At 39.7% G+C, this 6,380-nt stretch overlaps 1 non-coding gene across 1 annotated transcript; it reads right to left on the bottom strand.

Annotated features, from left to right (window-relative positions):
- Positions 1 to 5,809: 5,809 nt before the first annotated feature.
- On the bottom strand, positions 5,810 to 5,881 carry TRNAW-CCA. Its single transcript has one exon. It is a non-coding gene; the product is annotated as a tRNA-Trp (tRNA).
- Between the last annotated feature and the right edge of the window lie 499 nt (positions 5,882 to 6,380).

Raw genomic sequence — 6,380 nt, 5'->3', positions numbered from 1 at the left:
AATTCCCTAAACATCTAGTTTGACTGGAAACAAATCGTACAGACACAGCAGCTACTTCTTGGACAAACAGCAGTGACTTCCTTTTATGTAATATGGAATATAAACATTTTTAGCCAATTCAGCTGAGCTGGATTAAGTAAGGAAAAAAACATCAGTTCCCTGCAGCATCCAGTTTTGTAGCTTCCCACAGAAGCCAAACACAAATCCAAGAGAAAGGAAATGCAAGGAACCATTCAATTTCTCTTAGACTTGAAATTTGATTCCTTCCAGACTCAAGCTCAGTGTTATTTCCATGGCCCAATTGAGCTGTTCATCTGTCTGAACATTTGAGTGTGTGTGTGTGCTTTGCCCACACACACAAATCTAAGCATTCTCGTCAGCAATTAGATAATTTCTAGATCAGGCAATGTGCTTCATCTCTTCCCAGCATCTTTCATCTCTTGAAAAAAATTTATGGTTCCTTTTGTCATAGGTACACTCTCTGTGAGAAGATTGAGCGAATAGTGCATTAGGAAAAGCAAGTGAAACTGTTGTATTAAAATAGCCTTAACCCCTCTGTGCTCATCACCACCAGTTTCTGCTGTTCTCACCACCCCTGGCTCCTTCCATCCCTGCCCTACTCACTGGCAGATCGCTGACTCCAAGGGAGGACTTGGAGGTGCCCAGAGGGGAAGGTGAGAGCACTACCGTATCCTCTTTCTTTATCTACAGGAGGATGGTGAGAGGCTGCTCTGGAAAGGGAGACACAGAGAATGCAGAGGCGCCCAAGCCCTGGAAAAAGCCCGGGAAGTTCATCCAGAGTTAATCTTTGTACTTCTTGCCCTTTTTTCTGCCCCGCTGATCCCCGATCAACTTAGTAATCAAGTTTCCAAGGGTGGCCTAGTCTCCCTGCTTCTTCCTCTGTTCACATTCTAGCTATTATCAAAGCCCTGTCTGAGATTCGTTACATTTATTCATTCAAATACTAACTGAGCTTTAATGAGGTGCTTGTTACTGTTCTAGTTGTTACAAGTGCGTGGATAAATGAGGCAGAATCCTGACCACTTGCAGTTCAGTGTAGAATAATGAAATGAATGTGGGCTTTGGGGTCAAAATTGACTGTCCTTGAATTCTGGCTGAAAATATATAGTCAAGTTGTTGAAACTCTGCAAGACTCATTGCTGATGCGAGCCAGTCTTCTCTTAAACATGAGATTGTAAGTATCTTAACTATTATATCCAATTAGGTATCTATTAGCTGTTTAATAAATGCTAAAAACTAAACCAAATTTGAATGCAGTTTAAACATCAATATATAGGAAAGCCTGCAGCCCAGGTGTGTTACCAACTAGCTGAAAGTCTTGGATAAATCATTTAACTTCAGGGTATCTTACATGTGAAAAGAAGAAATTGCAAAATTTCAAAGATGCATTCTAGAAATTCTTACACATGATTCTTCTCTAGGATTCCAAACTTTTGTGAAATGCTACACCACTCTTCTATAACTAATGCCATATTCATAATTCACTAAGATTTGCATATATATAGTATGCATATATATATAAAATACATCTTATATCAACAACACATATTTATTTTGTTACTTTCTGTATGAGGTTGAAAGTTTATAGGATATTTCAGAAAAAAGATGCAAGACATCTTAAATAAGCCTTTGAACTTGTTTAATACAGAATTTCCCAAACTTATCTAACTCCCTCCCTTTTTTTTGTATAATGCCAGGTAACAGCTTAGCTTTCCCTAGCATATGCAACTCACAGAAGCTTGGCTTTCTACATTTTTGAATCTCAGTTTGGATGGTCTGCAAACTATCTCCAAGCTCCAAGTCATGCAGTGATTGTCACTTTTGCTAGGTCACCAGTGATACTCTGACCGGTGAGCGAGACGAAGTCACCACAGCTCTGACCAAGTCCAGCTGACTCCCCTGCCCATCATTCCAGCGCTGCTAGTCCCAGCTCCAGATACTGCCATATTGGCTAGACTGTGGATTCACAATGATCTTCTACTATAATCTTCAAGAACATCAGGAGTTAAACATAAATATTTCTACCTTTGGGTGTAGGCTCATGTTTTAGGCCACTGGTACCCCAGCTAAAGATGGATTATCATGCTTCTCAAGGTATTGGTACTTTGTTTAGAGAAACGAGGTGGATAATCAGCAAGCTCTTTCAATTTCATTGGTGAAAGTCCAACCTTCTTGAAATGCTAGACACATACCAGTGAAATATGTAGCGATGTTAAAAAATCCTGACATTTGGTCAGCAAAGTCCAACATTTTTTTCTTTTAGAAATGATCTAACCACGTAGTCCTAATGCCAAAGCCCATCTTGGCCTTTCTATTAAGGGCAGCATTTTGCAGTCTGATGGAATTATTTCACGAGTGCTCCTGGTCTAAGGGCTGAATCATGAGAGAAAGCTAAAGACATTGTTTGAAAGCAGAGCCTGTTTCAGAGTCTAGAGTGGGGCCATCTGTCTGTATCTCCAAGTAGTATCTTCTCAACTCTTCCCTGTCCCTTGTCTTGAATATTGGACTCTGAGGATGGCTCTTACTGGTGATTATGGAGAATCACAGAAAGAAGAAACAGTTTCTCAATTCAGATGATATGGTCCTGGCTGGAGGCACAACTGTTAATTGGCCTTCACTGTTTAGCAACTAATTAAATTAATTTTTTCATAAGAGTTACAAGTTAAATACTGTACTCACTCTTCAGTGTCCTGGCTCAGTAGGATATTAAATGAGTCAGACTTAGGTCTATGGACTTCCCCCAAGAGATTGTTCTTGGAAAAGCCAGAGTAGATGATGCAAAGATTAAGCACTTCTCAGCAGAAATGCTGCAATATCATACCTTGAGTTGTTTTATTGTTTTTGTATTACAGCCAAGAACCATGTGGCCAACAGACTGCAACAAGCCCTTTTATTTTCAACATAGCAAATGACGGTTCTTGAACTTGAATGTCATGTGAAATTGGGATTGAAAGACAGACTTCACTGCAAGTCGATTATTGATCTTTAAATGAAAAAAAGGAAGGCATGGCTATCAGGACTCTCTAAGTCTTGCAAACCATCCTCTAGCCCTTGCAGCTTCTTTGGTCACCAGGAAAATGACAGAGGGCTGACTAACAGTGACTTCAGTTTGCGGATATCATTTCATCCATCACACTGGTGATTCTGGCTTCTCTTTACGGTATTATTGATGATCAGTTGGGGATATTACTTATGATGGATGAAGCTGAAGCGGGCTAGCAGAGCATTCTGTGAGCACAGGTAACAAAAATGAGAAGCTAGGTAGATAGAAGAGTTCCAGAATGATTAGGCTTCCTGCATTTATGTAGAATGAACAAGTCTAGAGCTCTAACATACAGCATGTTGACAACAATTAATAAAACAGTATTGAAACTGGGAATTTGCTATGAAGGGGATTTCAGGTGTTATTATTATCAAAAGAAAAGGTAACTAAATATGAGAAGACAAGTCAATTCGCTTGGGACTGTAATAATCACATCACTGTGTGTGTGCATCTCAAAATACCATGTTGTATACCTTATATACTGTTTTTATTTAAAAATCAATAAATCAAGACAAAAACCATTATAGTTCCATACTTTTCAGGTGAAAATAGAACTGAGCTAGAACTAGGCAGAGCTGGACACAGATAAAGCTTTCTTTCCAATGTTTCTTTACATTAGTGGGAACGAGATCACACACAGCAACAACAACACAAGGAATATCTAAAAAATAAGATATGAAACAATGGCTCTAAGACAAACTGTCGAATAAGTTTGGTATCAGATGAAGAAGAATTAATCCTTGCTAGATACTCTCATTTATACTTCCTGGTGGCTCAGATGGTAAAGAATCTGCCTTCAATGTGGGAGTCGTGGGTTTGATCCCTGGGTTGGGAAGATCCCTTGGAGAAGGGAACTGCTGCCTATTCCAGTATTCTGGCCTGGAGAATCCCATAGACAGAGGATCCTGGCGGTTTACAGCCTATGGGGTTGCAAAGATTCGGACAGGACTGAGTGACTTTCGTTTCATAATTCCTTCAGGAACAAATTATTTGAAATAAATTTTGTAGCACTTTGGATGCAGAACTTTATTTCAGGTCATGGGCAGAACCAAATCAATGGAAAAACAGAGTTCTTGATTTGAGGGACTCTGTGTCTCCCCTTCAACATTCATTCACTCAGCAGCTATTTTTTGAGAACCTATTATGTGCTGAGTTCTCTTTTTATCTAAATATTCAGAAGTTAAAACAAAAAAGGCAAAATATATTTTTCTATAAAATAGAAAGAGAGCTACATTGTAGTGGGAAGAGAAGCAAAAATGAGAAAACAAGAGAAACATCAGGCAAGATCATTTAAGTTAGTCATAGGTTCCAAGAAGATGATAGTTCATAAAGAGTGATGGTGGAGCCAGCTACCTTGGATTGGATGATCAAGAATATCACTGCTTCTGGCAGGATGGAGTATTTCACAGTAGAGCGATGCTCCAGCTGAGAAAAAATGGACAAACTAACACAAATCTAACCAGACAAGAGATAAAAATCACCTGCATAATTGCAACATAGGAATATCAGAGCCCTTCAGACAAGAGTGGCTAAATTTCCAGAGAGGGGAAAACTGGAAAATGAGCTGATGGTGCTGCTTCTGCTTGGGCGAACCTAGCATAGATAATAAGTAACTGGTATTATCCCATGCATAGAGCCACTGCTGGGAATAGAAAAACAAGCAGATATTTCAGTAGTTATACAGAGACTTGAGGGACTAAATTGGAGATTTGAGAGGGCTAAAACATATAGCCAGGCTCCTGCTCAGGCAGTTCTCAAGTTTGAAATCAGGCAAGGCTTTATGCTGAAAAGGTACACCGAAACCTACTGACAAGCAGGGCAGAGGAGATGAAGATTAGAGTCCAGCAGTTTCCAATAGAAGAGGCCCTGGTAGCTCACTGGGAGTCATGCAGAAAGATCCCCGGCTCCCAATACTTTACATTCCTCCCACATACAAACACGCTCATCTACCTTTCCAATATCCTCAAAGGCATCAGGCCCAAGCTTGAGCTTTAGAATCCTCTAAATCGGGTCCCAGTGTTGTTGAGGTTATAACCTCCTCGAGTAAGGTTTCTCTCAACCTTTAGTCTATGACTTATAGACTAAAGAAATCAGTTACCTGTCCTTCACCTCCGCTCCACATCCGAGGGTGAGACAAAAACCAAAAAAGACTCCCCCTGTCAAAAAGCAGGGAGAGGCAGGAAGCGCTTTGTGGTTTCTGATCCACAACTGAGCACATGATGCTAGTTCCTGATTAGCCCTGCTCCATGGGAATGGTTCCATGGGATCTGGCTCTTCATTCTATTGGCTAGAGTGAAGCAAAGGACTATCCTTCTTTCAGTGGGAGAGGGACCCACGCAAAGGCTTGGATATGAGGGGTATGGCTCATTAGGGCACCTTTAGAGGATAACCACAGTGATGCAAAACCTCTTTCATACCATCCTCAGAGATATGTCTATTGCTACTTTAAAAAGAGTGACAGGGGATGCAATGTATAGCCTGGTAACTGTAGTTAAAAATTCTGTATTGGATATTTGAAAGTCTCAAAAGAATAGGTCTGAAAAGTTCTTATCACAAGAAAAATATATAACTCAGAACGGAGTTAGATGTTAACTATATTTATCTCAGTGAAAGTGAAAGGGAAGTTGCTCAGTCTTGTCCAACTCTTTGGGACCCCATGAACCATAGCCTACCAAGCTTCTCCATCCATGGGATTCTCCAGGGAAGAATACTGGAGTGGGTTACCATTTCCTTCTCCAGGGGATCTTCCCGACCCAGGGATCGAACCTGGGTCTCCTGCATTGGAGGCAGATGCTTTAACCTCTAAGCCACCAGGGAAGCCCATATCTCAGTGATCACTTTGTAATACATACAAATGCTAAATCATTATGTTAAACACTTGAAAATAGTATAACACATCAGTAATATCTCAATATTTAAAAAAGTAAAAGAAGGAAAAAAGAACCAGAGCGAAAAAGCATTTAATTTTCTATGTGGATTTGATGCTATACCAACCTATAAACTTCAAGCTATTATTAAGGTTAATTGTCCAATTTTGAAAAATAATAAGAGATTTGTTTGTCTTATAATTCTACTACTGTCAAGAGTGTGACCTTGGATAAGTCACTTAATCCTTGGAAGTGCTATTATCCCAATTAAAATAAAAACAAAAAGACGATGCAAACTACAGAGCTCATATGGTTATTGTGAGGATTAAGTGAGATAATGTGTGTCAAGTACGTTGCCCAGTGATGGGCATTTTGTAGATGCTCTACAAATGAGAGTTTAAAAGTATTGTTTTAAGACATAGGCTAAAAAAAGAAGGATTTTAGAAATA

The sequence above is a fragment of the Bison bison genome, unplaced genomic scaffold (assembly GCF_000754665.1).
Source record: "Bison bison bison isolate TAMUID 2011002044 unplaced genomic scaffold, Bison_UMD1.0 scf7180017864067, whole genome shotgun sequence".
Lineage (NCBI taxonomy): Eukaryota > Metazoa > Chordata > Mammalia > Artiodactyla > Bovidae > Bison > Bison bison.
Note: the sequence above shows the minus strand (reverse complement) of the source record. Positions and strands in the feature narration are given on the sequence as shown.